Source organism: Dipodomys spectabilis, unplaced genomic scaffold (genome assembly GCF_019054845.1).
Source record: "Dipodomys spectabilis isolate Male_0828 unplaced genomic scaffold, ASM1905484v1 ptg000563l, whole genome shotgun sequence".
Classification (NCBI taxonomy): domain Eukaryota; kingdom Metazoa; phylum Chordata; class Mammalia; order Rodentia; family Heteromyidae; genus Dipodomys; species Dipodomys spectabilis.
Window position 1 is genome coordinate 185,574 of NW_024871240.1, and position 19,427 is coordinate 205,000.

At 58.8% G+C, this 19,427-nt stretch overlaps 1 protein-coding gene across 1 annotated transcript in view; it reads left to right on the forward strand.

The window, feature by feature from the left end:
- Positions 1-19,427, forward strand: part of LOC122100097 (voltage-dependent L-type calcium channel subunit alpha-1C) — a 220,025-nt gene that overhangs the window by 123,151 nt on the left and 77,447 nt on the right. Inside the window, exons 2-3 of the mRNA XM_042670495.1 lie at positions 12,883-13,022; positions 13,465-13,604. The gene's annotated coding sequence lies outside the window, so the exon portion shown is untranslated. The remainder of the gene's footprint in view (positions 1-12,882; positions 13,023-13,464; positions 13,605-19,427) is intronic.

Here is a 19,427-nt window from a genome sequence, read left to right on the forward strand (position 1 = left end):
AGACATTCAGTTAACACCTCGGCAAAGCTAGGGGAAAGGAGAAGAACTGTGGACCAGGAGCGTGGGGGTGAGAGGCGGCTGCGTGGAGGGAGGGCTGGCGTCGGAGTCGGCGGTCCTGTGTGTGTTGGACGTTTTCATGAAGGGGAAGCGTGTGCGTCTGTCCTCTGTGAGTCTGGGGAATGACCTCTGAGAGCGATCGATGCTGCGTGTCAGTGTGACCTCCGTGGCCAGCCTGTTGCGTGTGCGTTTGGAGTTTGTCGGGGACGTTTCCCGGGCGGGCCTCGGTTGGCCGATGCCTGGTCTCTGCGGATTGCTCCTGGCCGCACGTTGAGCCTTCATTTTTCTTTCCCTTGACAACCTTTTAAGAAAACAAAAAATAAGCCCCCTGTCACCAGCTTCTCAGCGCCATCATTAATTCTCCCTGCTCCGGGCCGGCTCTGCTCTGGCCTAGCTTTTGCAGTCTTTTATTTTTTAACCCCTCTGGTCCTGAGTCAACTTCAGTTCCTGGCCGGTCAAAATGGCAGACGGCTGGACTCACGCTCACCTGGTTCACACTCACCTGATTTCCATCTGTCGGCATGTCCAGGGCTTGCGGTTGGTTATTATTAGTACTATTATTGTTATTGTTATTATAGCTTCTCTCAAAAACACTTCTGTAAGTCAGCGGCTCCCGGAGGCTGACCTCTGGGGTAGGAAGGGTGAGGTCAGCTGACCACTCCCTTATCTCCAGCCGGTCAATGCGGTGTCTAAACTCTCAGGAGGAGGGGTTTGCCTCTCCTTGATCATTTCTTCATGTAAGACCCACCTGGGCCCCGAATGTCATCCCCCATCTGCTGTTCAGAATTGAACGTGGCTTCCGGACCCAGGTCTGGGGCGAAGGCAGTCAGACCAGATCTTTCATTGGGAGGCTGAAGAGCTCTGGGCCATTTAAAAGTTGACACTGCCCCCCCCAGGATGCTGACTTAGGACAAACTACTCGACGCCATTGAGCAGAAGAGAAAGAGATCGGTGTGAATGTGAGGATTGTTTAGCCTTCTTGTGGCTGTTTACATCTGACAATTAGCCTTTGCACACGCACAGTGACTTCATTTCTCTAATTTTTTTTCTTGGAAAGTGATGCACTCTGCGAAAAACTTCAGCCGCGGGGCTCCTCCCTCTTGGAGCTGCGGGAGTCTCGCGGGCTTCCCACCTGTGCGGCGGGTGGGTGGGGAGGAATGGCCTCTGGCGGCCAGGCTGGCGGTGGACGTCGGAGAAAAGGAAACCCACCGTGTCTGGACCAGACCCAGCGCGAGCTTCCCATTTCTCCCTAGGAAGCCACTTTTGACCTTTGTTCCTCAGTGGGAATTTGTCTTGGGGGCAATATTATGTCTCCAAGAGACCTGAGTTTCGGGGAGTCTTTGTGTGGATGGTATATGCAACTCGGGCTGTTAATGCAACCAGTGCACTGTGGCTGCATGGGAGAAGGTGGAGACCGCGCCGAGGGCCCGGCCCAGCGGCCTTTGCCCGGGAGCACATCCAAGGAGCGTTCCCTGCCCGTCCGGATGACTTCACGGACAAGATCCTGAGAATGCGGCAACGGCAGACTTTCTCCTGTGCTGTCTGGCTTAAATGCCCAGGACAGTCCTTACGTCTCGGAACACCTGGGGCATTGGCAGGCTGCTGGCGGCTGAGAAGCCTCCAGTGTGAACGCAGAAGCCTCCAGTGTGAACACAGAAGCAGGTCCCGCTCTTCTGGCTTCCGGAAAGCCACCATCGAAACACCTGGGCCAGTGAGGGCTGGGCGGCATGTGGTGGTGGCTAGCTCCAGCCCCGGGGCAGGGGCCTGTCCCTGGACCTCCGGTGTCACCTCCCCCAGGGAAAGCTATGATCCCGAAAGAGGCCTAGCATACAGGGAACCGGCTCCCCGTACCTTGCTTTCCAGCTCGGCCATCAGCCAGATGAGCCTCCCAGGGTGAGCGCCAGGCCCTGGATCCCAACAGCCCCAAATCTCACCTCCCAGTAAGGCTTCACCCAGCCTGGTTCTAATCCCAGAGAAGATCAGACATTCTTTTGCAGGGTTTTTGTAGCGCTTACGCGTTGTCTATTAAATGCAGCAGCGAGCTGCCGGGTCCTCCCAGGTTTAAATCCCTGTTGGGTCTCGGCTCTCTTACCAGTTAGGTTATCATCAGATCTGACGTGCTGCCTGCCACCGCCTCCGGCCAGGGCCCCCGACCAGGCAGGGAGAACGGGATTCCAGGGCCAGTGGGTGGAAGGCCTGGCTGGAGAGCCGCCAAAGACCGGTTATAAAAAAGAAAGAAAAGTTATAAAGTAAAAACATTTCCCCAATCCGGATGCCTCGATTCTCAGGGGGAAGAAGCTGATTAAATCTGAGATCTGTGTAAGTTACACCTTCAGCTATTAAAAACACTTGCTTAATCCTAAAACGTGAAAAATCCCCGGCCGCTGGGGAGGAAGAAGCCTCCCCCCAGCCCCCCTCCACCCCCCCCCCCGTTCCCTCCTCTCTGCTGTTTATGGAGGGGTGAAGATTTTGCACAACCCCAGATGGCTTGTGGGAAGAGCTCTCCCCAGGCCGGCCCAAGGGGACGCAGAGACACTTTGGGGGAGCGGGGTGGGGGTGGGGGGAAGCCGAGCAATTCCCGACGCTTGCCTTTTGCTTTGTTTTCCTCTTTGTTTCTTAGCTTCCCGGTGACATTTTTCACATGAGAATCCCCAGCTCCATTCTAGCTGAATACAAAAGCAAGGCCTTTTTTTATTTTCCTTCATTTTAAAAAATCTCTACCACTTGAAGGACTTGTGTGCCTCTTGTGGCCGAAGGCTGTAGTTACAGAGAAAACAAGTCAGACACTTGCTCTTTAGATCCTCCCTCCCCCCCCACGCCATTCCCCTCATCCTCCCCCCCACACCCCACCCGCCACCGGCCAGGCTGGAGCTGTCCCAGGTTTGTTGTTTACATCCTCCCAGACCCCAACCAGTTTCTTCAAGCTCGTCCTTGTCTTTTGCTGAGAGCTAAGGATGAGCCTCTGAGCCCGGCTGTGAACCGCTGCCAGGGTCCCCATGTTGGAAGACAGAATCTACGGAGGCCACAGGGACTTCGGCCTAGCTTTCTGGGGTGCCTCTGAGCTTTGCAGTCTGCCTTCTTGACTGCCATGGGCCGCTGGCGGAGGGGTCAGCTGACCCAGGACGTGTCCCTGTGCACGGTCTCAACCTTTGACCAGAGCTGTGGAAAATGGGGAGTTTTAGCAGTTAAATTAGGGCTCCTTCTGCCTCTTGAGTGTGTGTGTGTGTGTGTGTGTGTGTGTGTGTGTGTGTGATGCTTTTCACTAGAGAAGCAAGAAGAGCGGGAGAAGCAGAAACATTGGCAGCTTAACCGTTCCTCCATCAACACCAGGTAGATCTGCTCCTCTCCTGCGTCCTGGTGCAGAGGGTGCAGAGGTTCGGCCAGGAAGAGGAGGGCTTCTTCTTCTCTGTGTGTGGTTGGCTGAAGGACATGTCTCTGGCCGGGCCTCGTGGGGCCCGGGGCCCAGGAACGCCCCAGCTCTGAGCCAGCCGAGGGGTGGCCTGCTGCCCGGGCCTTGCGCTCCTCCGAGACACAGCTGCGGCTCCTGTGAACACGGAGACTTGTCACCAGGACTAGCCCTGTCACCACCTATTAAATTTTCTGGGGAACCGGCGGCCCCCAGCTTGTAGCCGCACAGCAGCCTTCTCCTGGCCCAGAGCTCTGTTTCGGGAGTGGTTTTTCCGAAGGCACAGTTCCAAGCTTGGCCGGGCTGCTCCTTTTTGGAAGTGTGCGCACACTTAATAAAACCAAACTGTTGAAGGATCGCAAGCCCAGGAATCTGGGTTTGCTGAGAAGCGCGGGCCAGAGGCCCGGGGAAGCTGCCGCACCGTCTCAGCCCGGCTCCGTGTCTCGAAAGCTCTGTGTGTCCACCGCTCTCCGGCTGTCTGGCGTGGCAGTACTGGGGACTAAACGCAGGTACTGCTTGAGCTGTGCCTCCAGCTCTTTTTTGCTTTGATGCTTTTGAGATAGTCTCACTCTAAGTCCACACCTTCCTTCCTCCGGGCGTTTCCCTGCATCAGCGGGGATGAGAGGAAGGTGCTACTCTACCCCGCCGTGGAGGAAGGTGGTGTCTCCAGCACTTGCGTGGTCTGGAATTGTGATTCCCCTGATCTCTGATTCAAAAGTAGCTGGGGTTACAGGCTACACCTAGCTTAGTTCTTAACAGTGTGATGTTCACGCGTCTCTTCTCTTATCTGAAGAAAGCGTCGGCCTCTCTCCCCAAGAATGCCCCCAAACGGCCTTCAGCAGCCGAGACCGGCTGTGAACCACGGTGCTATGCCATAGATGCTTCTCGGCTCCACCCAGGGGACTGGGGAGTGTTTTCCACCAAGAAGACTCAACACGTGTTTTTGGTTTTCTGGGTTTGGTTTCCTTTGGGAAACCAAAAAGATGGTGCGTTGTGGAACAGGGCATCCATCAGGGCCTCATCTCATACACCACAACCACACACAGGCCAGCCTCAGCCACTGCCCCCCCTCCCAAACACACACAGCGGTGCTGAGCCTCAGGACTACAGGCAAGGCAGACAAACGCGGCAGTGCCCGGAACGGGAGCCAAGGGCCGCAGTCAGGCATGCAGGGAAACGCACGGCTTCGGGGGTGACGTCTTCCGTCCAGGCCCAGTGGCTGCGGACTGACCTGGGGCTGTAGTCGGCAGCTCCGTGGACGGAGATAAGGCTGGAGGTTGCGGGAAGTTCAGGTGTACCAAGCGTCTGGCTTCAGCTCAGTAAACTGAAGAGTAGAGCTGATAAAAGACACGCAGAAGTAAACTTGGGAGCCGGGAAGCAGGGGTGTGCTCCTGGTGTCTGAGGCCGGCCGGAGCCCTGTCAGAGTGCTGAAGCTGGGGAGAGGCGGGGACAGTCGGAGACGGAAGAGATGGCTCCAGACAGGCAGCCATGGCTGACGGCGCAGCCATGGCTGACGGCACGCTTTGTCTCTCCCATCCTGTGGGGCTCCAGGACTCCCGGGTGGGGCTGCTGTGCTAGTCTCCATCTTCCAACCTGACTGGCTGAGAAACGCCTAGGTGATCGGTAGGGCTGTCCTGCAGGTCTTCTGATAGACTGTCGGGAGCGGGCATTGCTCCGGAAGAAGAAGCCCAGTGAGAGGAAGTAGATCATGGGGCGGGGCTGAGTGAGAGGAAGTAGATCTGGGATGGGGCGGGACCATGTTAGAGGAAGATCATGAGGCGGGGCGGGTCCTGCGGTCTCTGCCTTACCCTGACCACTTCCTGTTCCCCTCTGCTTCCTGTCTACCATGAGGGGAACCGCTCCGCCGTGCGCCCTCCCACTGTGCTGACAGCCGCGGGCAAAGCAAATCTCCCCTGCCTTCCGTCATCTGTGTCATAGCAATGCCTCATGAGATGAATACGGCTGAACAACAAGGCCTCCTGACCCGGCCCCCCTCAGCGTGGCCCCCAGGGCAGCGCAGGCCGGCAACCGGGCTGCACACCCCAGCCTGGGGTCAGAGACGGCTGCCCGGAGCTGAAAGAACTTGTGCAAACCCCAGGCTGGAAGGCTCAGGAGCCACAGAGAAGACTGATGGCAGCTCCCAGATCTGTCACCGACCAGAATGTGAAAAGGATGGACAGGGACCGGGCTGTGCACACGGGAGGACCTGGGGCGTGTGGGGTGGGGAGAGGCGTCCGGTGGGAGGACCTGGGGTGTGTGGGGTGGGGAGAGTGTGGGGAGAGGCGTTGGGTGGGAGGACCTGGGGTGTGTGGGGAGTGTCGGGGGTGTGGGGAGTGTGGGGTGGGGAGAGGTGTCCGGTGGGAGGACCTGGGGTGTGTGGGGTGTGTGGGGCGTGTGGGGGGTGTGGGGTGGGGAGAGGCGTCCGGTGGGAGCAACGGGGAAACGGCGGGGTGAGGTGTTGGGCGCTTTGCTGCACGCAGCCAGGCTGTTACTAGTAAATGTCGAATGCATTGTCTCAGCACCCAGGGGCAGGCAGTTATGCCACTGTCAAAACTGATTAGACCGGGGATTAATCACCCGCTCGGCCGGCGGGCTGCCGCGGGGGCCAGCCTGAGGCCCATGGCCATGGAGGGGACAGAGGGAGTCGTGCTGAAGACCAGAGCTCGCTGTCCCCCCTGGACAGGCCTGGCTGCCCTGTCCCCCAGAAGCTGTCCTGGAGGGAGTCGGGCAACCCCGCACCTGAGACCAGGCGGGGCTCGACCCCTCGGACCTGAGAAGACTTTCTACTTAGGAGGAAAGGGGGGCTTGAAGGGGCCCCGAGCTCTGTGGGGAGTTGGGAAGGCCGTGGGGAGGGGAGGGGAAGCGCCCTGGGAAGGAGGCGGGGTCTTGGAGGGGGCTGGGGGTCTGCCCCACACCCCATCCCCACCCCCAGTGTGGCCAGAGGCCGCGTCATGAGCCTTTCAGCATAAAGGCGTTGAGATCTTCCAGAGCCTTCAGTCTGTAAGGAGCCGACCTCTGAAGCAGGGGCCTCCCAAAGGTCAGCAGCAGCGTCCAGAGAGCTGGCTGCTTGTCATGGTGTTGGGGGCGGGGGCGGAGGGAAGGGGGGAGAGATCTGAGCTGCCCCAGCCAGTCCCGGGATCCCGGGACCCACGCTGGCCCCTTCTCCTCTCTTCCATCCCAGGACAGGACACAGGCTTTGGAGATTTCATCGCACCTCAGCCTTGGAGCAGCTGAGATGGGTGTGGAGGGATGGCGTGGGCGGCCGGGCCTGGGGACTCCCAGGGTTTTAGGGTCTCTGACCACAGCAGTAAGTGTCTGATACGCCTCCTTTGTGACCCGGCTAAGGCCCCGGCCATGGGACCCGGGCCACGGGAGCCCTGCGTGCCAGCTGACCCTCTCTCCCCACACAGCTGCACGCGCGCATGGCATTGGTCGACCAGCCGCCGCTCAGAACAAGCCGACCAATAGGAACCTGCGCCCCGGCTGCCCTGTCTCCTGGCGTCTGGGAAATGTAATGCCCGAACGCCTGCCCTGGAGCCCGTGGGGCCGGATGCGCTCTGGCAGAGGATTTGGGAGAATTAGACAAGGAGTCTGAACAGCCGTCGTGGCCCAGTTTTCTTTAATCTCACTTCTTAGAGGCAGCGGTGGGGTGGGGTGGTCTGCGGCTCTCCGGAGCCCGGGCAGGGGGCCTTGCGGGGTCTCCGTTATTGCTCAGGGCGGGTGAAGACTTTGCCCAGGCAGTGGACCGTGTGAGCGAGGTCAAGCGCAGCCCCGCATAGCCCGGACGCCAGGCCAGTGCTTTGTGTCTGGTCGGCCCTCGCCGGGTACACAGGCCGACCCTGGGTGAGGGGCTCCGCCTCCAAGTCTCTGCCGTGACCTGTGGTCCTTTCTTCAGAATGCAGTGGACAGCTCCCCGCATCGGGAAGCGAGCAGGACGCAAGGCTGTACCGCAGTTGGGGATCAAAGACCTTGCAAACCACAGGTCCCGTGGCCTCCCTCCCGCCCGCGTGACCCTGGTCCAGGGGCTAGCAGTTCTGCTTTTTTGTTTCATTTGTTTTTTATGTAATCGAGAACTGAGAAGGGAAGCCAGAATCTTGAGCATCTCAGAACCAGGGGGGCTTGGAGCGGTGCTGTCGGGTTGGGCAGGGGGCCCTGGGTTATGGTGGTGGCTGCTCAGAGATGTGGAGGGACGAGATTCAGGACTAGAGTGACAAAGAGCCAGCACTGCCCCCCGCCCCCAGCATCCTGGAGGCCAGCCTGCCTTCCCTGCCCACCCCCCAGACTGGTCTCTACCTCCCTCCTCCACCATCCCTGGTCAGGAGGAGTCAGTCTGCTCCAGGCCAGGGCCACAGCTTGTATTATTGCCCCTGGTCCCCACCGGGTCCCCTGGCTGGTGGACAGGCCACGCCCCTCCCGTGGGAGGCCTCAGGATGGGGGTGTGGGAGGCAGGCCCGGTGTGGCGTCCGGAGGACCTGGAGGAGGCAGGGAAGCAGCGGCTGGAGAGAGCACCCAGACCGAAGGGCCTCTCATCTCCCTCAGCATCTCCCCGGCAGATCCCAGGAGACGCGGGGGTCCCTCGGGCCCTGTGGGGAATCCCCCCACCCCCCAAGGCGATGTAGGTGATGGCGCTGTAGAAATGCCGTCACCACGCGGACCGAGGCTCGGTCCTGCCACTGCGCCTAGATCTCGTGTCCTCAGAAAGCCCGCTGGGCAGATCGTCCTTGCCGGGTACCAGGACACAGCCAGGGGCTCGGTGCAGCCAGGCAGGACTCGGGATGCAGGGAGCTGGCCACAGGGCCATCCGTCCTCGCCTCAGAGGAAGGGACCAGTGGACGAGGCCATGGAGGCAGAATGGAAAGCCGGGCCTGTGGCACCCACTGGCCTCCCAATCCCTCGAGGGGGCCAGGCCCAGCACCGCCACTGCGGAGCAGAAGCCTCACCCCCTCCCCCACGCAGGGAACTGGCTCAGTAAATCACAGTGCACCTCACCACAGTCCCGCAACAGTGGCGCTGTGGACAAAGCGAGGGATGTTCAAGAGGCGTCAAAAACACCCAGAGCAAGGGCCGGGAAGGTGGCTCAGTGGTAGAGTGCTAGCTTCACACGCCTGAGGCCCTGGGTTCGATTCCTCAGCACCACATAAGCAGAAAAGGCCGGAAGTGGCGCTGTGGCTCACGTGGTAGAGCGCTCGCCTTGAGCTGAAGAGCTGAGGGACAGCTCCCAGGCCAAGTTCAGGTCCCAGGACCAACCAAATAAAACACCCCACCGCAAAAAGAAAAGGGGGAAACATAAAATAATGTGAACACCACGGGCGCAGTGCTGGGGGACATGGAGATGCGCAGAAGAGACAGCCGGATCACCCGTACCACAGTGACGGCGCCGGATCACCCGTACCGCAGTGATGCAGATCACCCGTACCGCAGTGACGGCGCCGGATTACCCGTGCTGCAGAATCACCCATACCGCAGTGACGGTGCCGGATTACCCGTACCGCAGTGACAGTGCCGGATCACCCGTACCGCAGTGATGGCGCCGGATCACCCGTACCGCAGTGATGCAGATCACCCGTACCGCAGTGATGGTGCCGGATCACCCGTACCGCAGTGACGGTGCCAGATCACCCATACCGCAGTGACGGCACAGCATCTCTGACTTCAACTTGAACCGCACTTGGTTCTGTTTTTTAATTCCTGGGCTCTTTTTGCGACGTGCTGCGTGGTGTTTTTGGTCTCTTGGTTGTTTTGTGCTTGTTTTTTTAAACCTTCTAAGATGCTATTTGTTATGTTTCCTAATAGAAAATGATGCAGATGATAAGAAATGTTTGGGGCACTGCCTGGCAGGCAGGAGCTGGAGAAAACGTGAGAACGAGGGGCCTGCTTTCTCCTCTGACCTTTACCTCTGACCTTCAGCCTTTAGCAGCCCTTTAAATACCCCTTTTACCAGCCTGAGCTTAACACTCACCTCTGTGTGTAATGCTAAGGTGTGTTTCCCCCCTCCGTTCTTATTATACCTCTGTTTTCTTCTTGAAGCTTTGCAGTTCACTTGAAAGACCTGAGTGAGAGCTGGAAGGCCGGTTGGGGGGGCAGGTGGGACCTCAGATGTATCCCGTGCCCCAGAATGCGGAGGGAAAGCTTCCAGTGGGCTCCAGGGAAAGGAGTAACAGCGGGAGGTTGAGAGAGGATTTGCCGCGGAGGTCTTCCCGGCTGTCTGATCTTCCCTGGGGTGAAGCGCGGGCACTGGGGGCGGGGGAGGGCTGGCCATGCCCCTTGTCCTCCAGCACCTCCACGGCCTGGAGAAGCCGGGGAACCGGGCCATGGGCGCGGGCCGGGGAGGAGGTGTGCTGGTGAGAAGTGACCCAGCAAGGCTATTTTTAGGTGAACCCCTCGGGCTCCCAGGCGTCATGGATCAATGCGCGGAAAGAAAACACACACACACACACACACACACACACACACACACACACACACACACACACACAATTACCTTCCTCTCGGTGCGGAATTCTGGGCCAGAACGCTGCGGGGTCTAAACAGAAGGCAAACCTTCGCCCACAGGTCCTGGTCATCTTGTTGGGACGGCGGCGTGTAGCAAGCCCGTTGTGGGGTTAATGGTATCCAAAGTACAATAGGGCCGCAAGGAGAATGCTGCGGGGCGACTGAGCGTGCTGGTGCCGAGGACAGGAGGAGGGAGAGGCGTAGACAAAGACCCTGAGCCTTGAAGAAGGGCCTCGCGGTCACAGGGATAGAGGGTGGCGGTCACGGGCTGCAGGGGGAGGGGAGGATAATGTAGATAAATCACCGGATATCTGCAAGTCCAGCTTGTATCGAAGCGTCCGCAAATGAGATCTGAACGGGGCTGTCCTGCTCATTTGGGCCGCAGGACAAACCACCAGAACACGTGGTGGTTTATGTTCCTGTCTCCGTCAAGTGTGCATAGTTGCCGGCGAGGTGCTAGAACCGGGCGAGTATGGTGGTCATGCCAGGGTGGCTGGGAGGGGGATGTCCTCCCCCCCCCACATGGCCCAAGCTCCCTTGGTCTTGCTCCTGTGGATCCCCAGGAGACCAGACCAGCATCACTTCCGCCATGTTGAGCTGGTCAGCCGGAGAGCTGGCGGAGCAGCCCCTGACTTGCTGAGCTGCAGGGGTGCTGTGGGGGAATTTGGGGGAGTTATTTTTGCCGCTGCTACAGCTGGGCTGGTTGTACCAGGTGCCGAAGGGCACCGGTAGGAGGGACGCAGGACCTGTGCGTGACCGGCCGGCTAGACAGCGTGCTGGGCAGTGGGAAAGCTTTGTTACTCTGGAGGAATTTGATGGGGTGGGGGGTGGAGGAGGGCTGGTGGTCCGGCCAGCAGTGGGGGTCGCCACCTGCTCCTCATGCCGGGATTGCTTCCACTCCCTTATGTAATGGAAGAGACCGTGGAGGCCAGCATCACTTCTAATATTCCCGCTCGGCGGAATGCAAGGCGGGCACCTTCATCCCTACTCCTCACAGTTCTCTGGCTATTTTGCTGATCCCCAAAGTCTTGACAAGAACCTGGGAAATCACTAGATTGCTATTAAAAAAAATATCAAGGACATCCCAGGAAAGGAGAGCTGTCCGGTCACAGGCCTACCTGGCAGTGGCAGCTCCAACAGAGGCGTCCCAGCGGGGCAGGGAAGGGCCACATCCGCTCAGGCAGGCAGCGCTGTGTGAGGCAGTGCCCACACACAGAGCTGGCCCCTGTTACCTGCCGGCCCTCATCGGGCCCCCATGCTGTTCCCAGCCTCAGCCACTCCTCTCCCCGAGTCCTGCTCCAGTGTAGTCATACTACACTGGTCATGGATGACCGAGAGGATGGATGGATGGGTGGATGGGTGGATGGATGATGAAAGAAAATAGATAGATGGGTGGATGGATGGATAGATGGTGGATGGATGAGTGGATGGATGGAGGATGGAGAGATGGATGATGGATGGTTGGATGGATGGATGATGGATGGATGATGGATGGGTGGATGGATGATGGATGGAAGATGGATGGGTGGATGGATGGGTGGATGGGTGGATGGATGGGTGGATGGATGATGGAAGAAAAGACAGCAGATAGATGGGTGGATGGATGGATAGATGGTGGATAGATGAGTGGATGGATGGAGGATGGAGAGATGGATGATGGATGGTTGGATGGATGGATGATGGATGGGTGGATGGATGATGGATGGAAGATGGATGGATGGATGAATGATGGATGGATGATGAATAGATGGGTGGATGAAGGATGGATGTATGGATGGATGATGGATGGGTAGATCGATGGATGGATGATGGATGGGTAGATCGATGGATGGATGATGGATGGGTAGATCGATGGATGGATGATGGATGGATGGATGGTGGATGGATGGATGGATGATGGATGGGTAGATGGATGGATGGTGAATGGATGATGGATGGACAATGGATGGTGGATGGATTGATGGTGGATGGATGATGGATGGGTAGATGGATGGATAATGGATGGATAAATGGTAGCTGGATGGTGGATGGATGATGGATGATGGATGGATTATGGATGATGGATGGTGGATGGATGATGGATGGGTGGATGGATGGATGGATGATGGATTGATTGTGGATGGATGGATGGATGATAGATGGATGGATGATGGATTGGTGGTGGATGGATGGATGGATGATTGATGGATGGATGATGGATTGATGGTGGGTGGATGGTACATGGATGATGGATGGATGATGGATGATGGATGGATGGATGGTGGATGATGGATGATGGATTGATGGTGAATGGATGGTACATGGATGATGGATGATGGATGGATGGTGGATGGATGATGGATGATGGATGAACACATGCACAGAATGCAGAGCTGAGGGATTTCGGGGCTGTGGTGGTCTGCCTGTCTCTGGAGGGTTGGCCCCACGTGCAGCGCAGGGCAGGTGGGTGGATGTGGGGAGCTGCGGGCTGAGGTAACTGCAGAGGTGCACAGCAGAGTGTGGCGTGGCCGGCATGGGGGCTCTGCCCGGGGCGGGGAGAGGGGGGCACCTGGGGGCCGCCCAGCTCCGTCCCGGGGCCGCCCGGCTCCATTCCCCGCCTGGCGAGGCCTTCCCGGGAGGGACCAGAGGCAGAGCCGGGAGTGCACAGCTCACCCCCTGGGCAGCGGAGGACAGACAAGCTGCTGCCCCTGTACCCGCTCCGGCCCTCGGGAGGGAAGTGTCCTCGTCCACCCGTCCCCCCTCGGGGGTCACTTCGCAGCGGGGACGGGGGCACTGGCGGGACACCGCCATGGCGCCCGCGCCCGGAGCGCGCCCGTCCACGGCGGCGGGTCCAGCTGCGCGGGACTCTACTGGGATCCACTGCTTCAGAATCTTCCAGAACCCTGCCCCTTCCCCCGTGACTGACTCCTTCCTGTTGCCGTTTGCAGGAACGGGTGGAATATCTCTTCCTCATCATCTTCACCGTGGAAGCGTTTTTAAAAGTCATTGCCTACGGGCTGCTCTTCCATCCCAACGCCTACCTCCGCAACGGCTGGAACCTGCTGGACTTCATCATCGTGGTTGTGGGGTGAGTGCGGGCGTCCATGCCCTCTTCTCCCCTCCCCTCCCCTCCCCTCCCCCTCCCCTCCCCTCCCCCTCCCCCCTCCCCTCCCCTCCCGAGCAGCCAGCTGCTGCCCGCCAGCACTAGGTCCGTTTCTGTAAGGCCGTCTCAGGGATGGGCTGTCGGGAGGGAGGGAGGGTATGGAGTGTGTGGCTTCCGGCTCATGGGGGGCCTCCAGCACCCCACGGGGCAGGCGGAGGCCCCCCCAAAGAGACGGCAGACTCGGTCCTCTCTCTGCCGTCCCACGGGGAGGCCAGGCGCCTCCTCCTGCCCTACTGCCCGGTGGCGACCCTGAGCAGGGACCGTGGAACCCCGCAGGCCTCCACCCCGGCGGCCGCATTCCGAGACAGGAGCCCGGTCGCAGCCCGGAAGCGTGGGTCTGACCGCCTCTCCGTGTGCTCTCTTCCAGGCTCTTCAGCGCCATTTTAGAACAAGCAACCAAAGCAGACGGGGCGAATGCCCTCGGAGGGAAAGGGGCCGGGTTTGACGTGAAGGCGCTCAGGGCTTTCCGCGTGCTGCGCCCCCTGCGGCTGGTCTCCGGAGTCCCCAGTAAGTACTGCCGGGAGTCCTGGGGCCTTTGCATGCGCCCTCGGGGCACGTGCGGGCCTGCTCCCTTCCTCCGGGCCCTGCCTCGATGTCCCCTTCCCTCCCGGGGTGTCACCGCGGTCCCCAGACACCCTGCGGCCCTCCTCGCCATGCTCTTCCCACACGGCTCACTCAGGTGTTTCCTGCCCCTCACTTCTGCGTGGGTCGTTCCGACGACCCAGCCACGCGGCCACCAGCGCCCCGTCACCGGCCTTTCCATCTTCTCTGACTTACCTGATTGCATGTAGGAGCAGGGATCAGTAACGTGTAGATCGTAAGAAGTGTGTAGAGCTGTAAGAAGTGTGTGCTGTGTGCTGTTTCTTGTAACAGGGGTTAACAGGCCGGGTGTGTTAGGAGTCAGAAAGTTGCTGGTTGGTTTTTTAAATGCCCGCGTTTGTACTGAACGCCCCTGGAGTTCCCAGTCCTAGACTATTCCCAGTCACGAGCTGGAAAGTGCGGGCCTGATAGGCCACCGGTCAGTTTGTCCCGAGGGATCTATGTGGCACTCAGGTCACGTAAGATTCCACCGGCCACCACTGCGGACGCAGGAGCGAGTCAGATGCTAAGTGCTTCCAGTTCAAAGCACAGCGGCAGAACTAGACTCCTGCGCGTGACGGATAGAATAAAACATGGCAGGCGTCCAGGTGAGGGGTGACCGGCTCGGTCACGAGGGAGCGCTGGGGGCGTCCCGCTGCTGGGGAGGTGGGGTGCTGAGGACGGGCAATCTGGGAAGCCCTGCTGGTGGAGATGGCCTCCCTGGAGCTGTTCACGGCCAGGTACGAGGCCAGGAGCTGGTCCTGCCCCGGAGGTGAACATCGAATGCCATCTTTCAAGGAAACTCCGTGATGCAAAGACCTGGCCGCTGTGCCCAAGACCCTTCCCACTGTGGAGAAAGCCCATTCCCGAGCTGGTGGGGCACGAGTCCTCGAACCGTCCCGAAGAACATCCGTGTGGGGCTGCCCACACGGGCTGCAAATACGGAGACCCGGGGCTAGACACAACGTCTGTGCGAGGAGCGTGCGCACTTCTGGAGCAATACACAGGGGTCGTTTGCTCCTCTGTGTATGGCCCACGGGGAGTGGATTCTGGAAATGCTGGGGGCGCCCCAAGACTCTGGAGACATCTCATGAAGAAAGACAGATCGACGAGCCCGGAGGCTGCCTGGCGTGGAAACCCGTGGGGCGCCGGGCCGACAGCGGGTCCTGAGCTCCGGGGAAGGGGGAGAGGCTGGCGGCTGAACTGGGGTCAGGGATGGACCAAGCAGTGTCATTGCTGACCTCTGCCCTCCCCCACTGGGAACGCAGAGGCCGCCGCCACCGGGGTCTCCTCCGCTCTGCCCAGCACCGCCCGGCGCCCTGCCTGGTCTGTGCACAGGTGATGACACCAGACCTGTTTGCTCTGCGGTCCCAGCGCCCTTAGGAAGAGGCATCGGGCGGGAGGCGGTTGGGTTACTGGGGACACGTCCAGAAGGAAGATGGTAGGACGTCAGCCCCTCCCCTCTCTCTCTTTTTTACTTCCTGGCCACCATGAGGTGAGCCGACTTCCTCCACCACGTGCCTCTGCCGTGGCATATGGCCTCGTGACAAGCCCCAAAGCACACGCACATGCACACACACACACACACACACCTGGGCCACGCGGTCCCGGGCTGCAGCCTTGAAAACCGGGAGCCCAGGCCCAGAGTTCAGGCCCCACGACCGGACCCAAAAAAAAAAAAAAAAAAGAAAACCGGGAGCCAGAACACACAGGCTTTTTCTCCTTTGAGTGGATGATCCCTGGTGCTTCGTCCCAGCCATAGAAAGATGGCCCACACCGCATCCGTGACTGAAAGATGGCCGATGCTAATGTTAACCACTCACCAGACCAGGCGACGACCCCACACCCGTCCTGAGGTGCCGGTTTCCCGGGGTGGAGCCCCAGGTTGGAGCGTCCCAAAGCAGGGACTGCGCACAGGTCTTTAGTCCCGCCTCCTCTGCCTGCTTCTCTGCTTTGCCTCAGTTTCTCTTTGAATATTGGGTGCAGCACAGGGAAGGGCGGGACTTCCTGGGAAGCCCCGCGCCTGTCTAGCAACAAACTTGCTTTTTACATCCGCCTCCGACGGAGGCTGTGAGGCCTGCCGTGGGCAGGAGAAGGGTAGAGGCTGGCACAGGGGAGCGGGGAAGCTAACCACACCGCGAGTGTCCCTCGGGATCCCCATCCCTTCTGTCACGGGGCTTTGTAGAGCAGCCAATCGATAACAGTACAAGACTAAACTGGGAAATTCTCTATGGTCGGTGCTCTGGATGGAGCAGTTAAAATTAATAAGAATAAACTGGGTGCCAGTGGCTCACGCCTGTCATCCCAGCTGCTCAGGAGGCTGAGATCTGAGGATCTCGGTTCAAAGCCAGCCCGGGCAGGAAAGTCTGTGAGACTCTGATCTCCAATAAACCACTCAGAAAACCGGAAGTGGTACTGTAGCTCAGGTGGTAGAGCGCCAGCCTTGAGCTGAATTGCTGAAGGACAGCACCCAAGCCCAGAGTTCAAGACCCACGACCGACCCAAACAATTAATAATAATAGTACTAGTAACAGTGACAAAGAAAGCGCCCTACCCCACGGCAGGTTGCACGTTCTCTGACCTGCACAGTAAATGCTTGCTGGACTCCCACAGCTCCAAGAGCTGGCCAGCCGGCCCCGGGGTCCACGAAGGAGGGACATCGGCGCTAATCGATGGACACGATGCTGCTCACTCGGGGAAGGGCAAGAAGAAACACCCACCGTCTAGGCCGTGGTTTTCTTGAGACAAACGTGCATGCCCAAACAGACACCCGGCCTGCAGGGCGCTCAGCTGGCTTTAGGGGGCGGTGGCGGCCGGTGGCTGTGGTGTTGGTCTGGTCGTGTTTTGAGGGACTGTGAACTCCTTTGGAAAGATCGCCTGCGGTTGAGCAGCAATGTGAGAGGGTTAACCTGCATCCGCCCCAAAGCTCCCCCGACCCCTGTTAATCCGCACCTCCAGACTAGAGAGCAGCAGGATCCTCCAGTTTCCCTCTCCGTCATGACTGCTGGACTTGGAGCGGCCGGTGGCCAGGGTGGCCTGGGGCAGAGCCTGTCCTCCACGAGCTATGCAGACAGGGCGAGGATTGCTGGCTGACACACCCACCGCACCTTGGCCGCTCTCAGGCCGCACACACGCAGAAGCCACTCCAGCATCCGGAACTTCCACACTTCCCGCTCTGTGACAGCTTCCCTTCTGTGCCTGTCCCTGTCCCGGCGATCTTCAAACACGGACAGACGGCCAGTCCGTAGCAAGGTGATCGTCGCCTAATTAGAAACGATGGTCGTAATAAAGGCCACTTAGGCCTGTACGTGACCCGTCCTTTCCTTCCAAGTGCTGGGGAGGCCGAGGGGCGGGGAGTGGGGTGAAGCTACCGTGGAGCCGGCGTCCAGCGATGTGAGTAGTCGGTGGGGTGTTGCCACCCAGGTCCGAATTCCCAGAGCCACCGCTGAGTAGCTGCGTGCCTCAGTTTCCTCGTCTGTACGGCGAGGATTACAATCTCGTGTGAGGATCAAATGAGAAGGGCAGCGGTGGGTGACACCCAGGAAGCCCACAAGAGCACGCGCTGCCGGGATTTCACGCTCATCTCCCAGCCGGAAAGTAAGAGAGAAGAGGGAAGAACCCCGAAGACTTCCCACCCCTTCAAGTTCCCGTCACCCCAGTAAGACCACAGCGGGGACAAGCCCTTGGCGCACAGGCCTTCGTGGCACCTTTGGGTGCGGGACGTAGCTGTTTCATTGAAGTGCAGCTTCTGCTCAGGAAAGCCCGGACGTCTTACACGGACAGCCCCAGAGGCGGTACCCTGGCCCGGCTCCATCTGCCTTGTCTGGACCCCTGTCATCACACCCAGTTCAGCTATCTTGGAAGTAAAAGCTAAGAGGGAAAGAAAACAAGATCCTCTCCCCTTGCCTGTTTACGTCCCCTCCCTCCTACTTGTCCGTCTTAGAGAAGAGTTCCTTCCTGCTGGCCAGCACACGGCCCCCCAGCCAGGTCTGCCACGCATGTCTGCGGAGATGCTCGTGTGCCCGGAAAACATCTTCCTCGCGTACTCTTGCTAAAGGCTGTGTTTGCTGGGTGTAGAATTCTTGGTTGGCCGGGGCTTCCCGCCCGCAGCTTTACATGCGCCGTGCCCCTTTCTCCTGCCCCGGGCATCTCTGAGGAGTTGTTCACACTCTCATCAAGTTCCTTTGAATAGACTTGGGTTTTTTTTTCTCTTTCCCTCACTGGCTCTGTTCGGGAATTTTTTTTTTTCCTTCCATCGATGGGTTTTCAGAAGTTTCTAGATGATACACCTCGTCCTATCTGTTGGGAATGTGCAGGGGTGGGGGTGGGGGGGTTCTTGGATCCATCTGCCATGAGGAGGCGTTCATGCTGTTCATGAAGCCACCATGGTTGTCGATTCCTCGGAGAGCTTTGCTCTGAGCCGCCGCACGCTTCCCCTCGCAGGACTCCACTCCGCCAGTGTTTGGCCGTTGTGGAGGATCGCAGGCCCTTGTGGAGGATTGCAGGCCCTTGTGGAGGATCGCAGGCCCTTGTGGAGGATCGCAGGCCCTTGTGGAGGATCGCAGGCCCTTGTGGAGGATCGCAGGCCCTTGTGGAGGATCGCAGGCCCTTGTGGAGGATCGCAGGCCCTTGTGGAGGATCGCAGGCCCTTGTGGAGGATCGCAGGCCGTTGTGGAGGATCGCAGGCCGTTGTAGAGGATCACAGGCCCTTGTAGAGGATCGCAGGCCGTTGTAGAGGATCGCAGGCCCTTGTAGAGGATCACAGGCCGTTGTGGAGGATCGCAGGCCCTTGTGGAGGATCGCAGGCCGTTGTGGAGGATCGCAGGCCCTTGTGGAGGATCGCAGGCCCTTGTGGAGGATCGCAGGCCCTTTTGGAGGATCACAGGCCCTTGTGGAGGATCGCAGGCCGTTGTGGAGGATCGCAGGCCATTGTGGAGGATCGCAGGCCCTTGTGGAGGATCGCAGGCCCTTGTGGAGGATCGCAGGCCGTTGTGGAGGATCGCAGGCCCTTGTGGAGGATCACAGGCCCTTGTAGAGGATCACAGGCCGTTGTGGAGGATCGCAGGCCATTGTGGAGGATCGCAGGCCCTTGTGGAGGATCGCAGGCCATTGTGGAGGATCGCAGGCCCTTGTGGAGGATCGCAGGCCATTGTGGAGGATCGCAGGCCATTGTAGAGGATCGCAGGCCCTTGTAGAGGATCGCAGGCCCTTGTAGAGGATCTCAGGCCCTTGTAGAGGATGGCTTTGGTCCCGGGGGCTTTGTTCCATTTTCTTGGGGATTTTTTTTTTAATCTGATTTCTGTCAATTATCTTTCCACTTTGCTACCTCTGTTCCTCCGCCGCTGCCTCTCTTATTGAGCCGTTCCGTACGTTTTCTTCGTTTCAGTTACTTTCCAATTACAGAGTTTCCCTTTGGCTCCCTTTTATAGTTTTCATTTGTCTGTGGAATTTTCCTGCTCTCTCCTCCACGCCATATACTTATGTATTTCCCTGGCTATGTTTTCCTTTTGTTTAAACATGTTTATGGCAGCTCTCTGAAATATTTGTCTTCTGAGTGAGCTCATTTGTTCCCTGCCATAGTTTCCCATTCCTTTGGTGATGTTTTTTTCGTGACTACTAGAATCGCAGGTAGTGTGTTACAGAGATTCTGGATTCTGTCATCTCTGTGAATGAATTCTTTTTTCTTTTATTTCCTTTCTTTCTTTTTTTTTGCCGGTTGTGGGTCTTGAACTCAGGGCCTGGGCGCTGTCC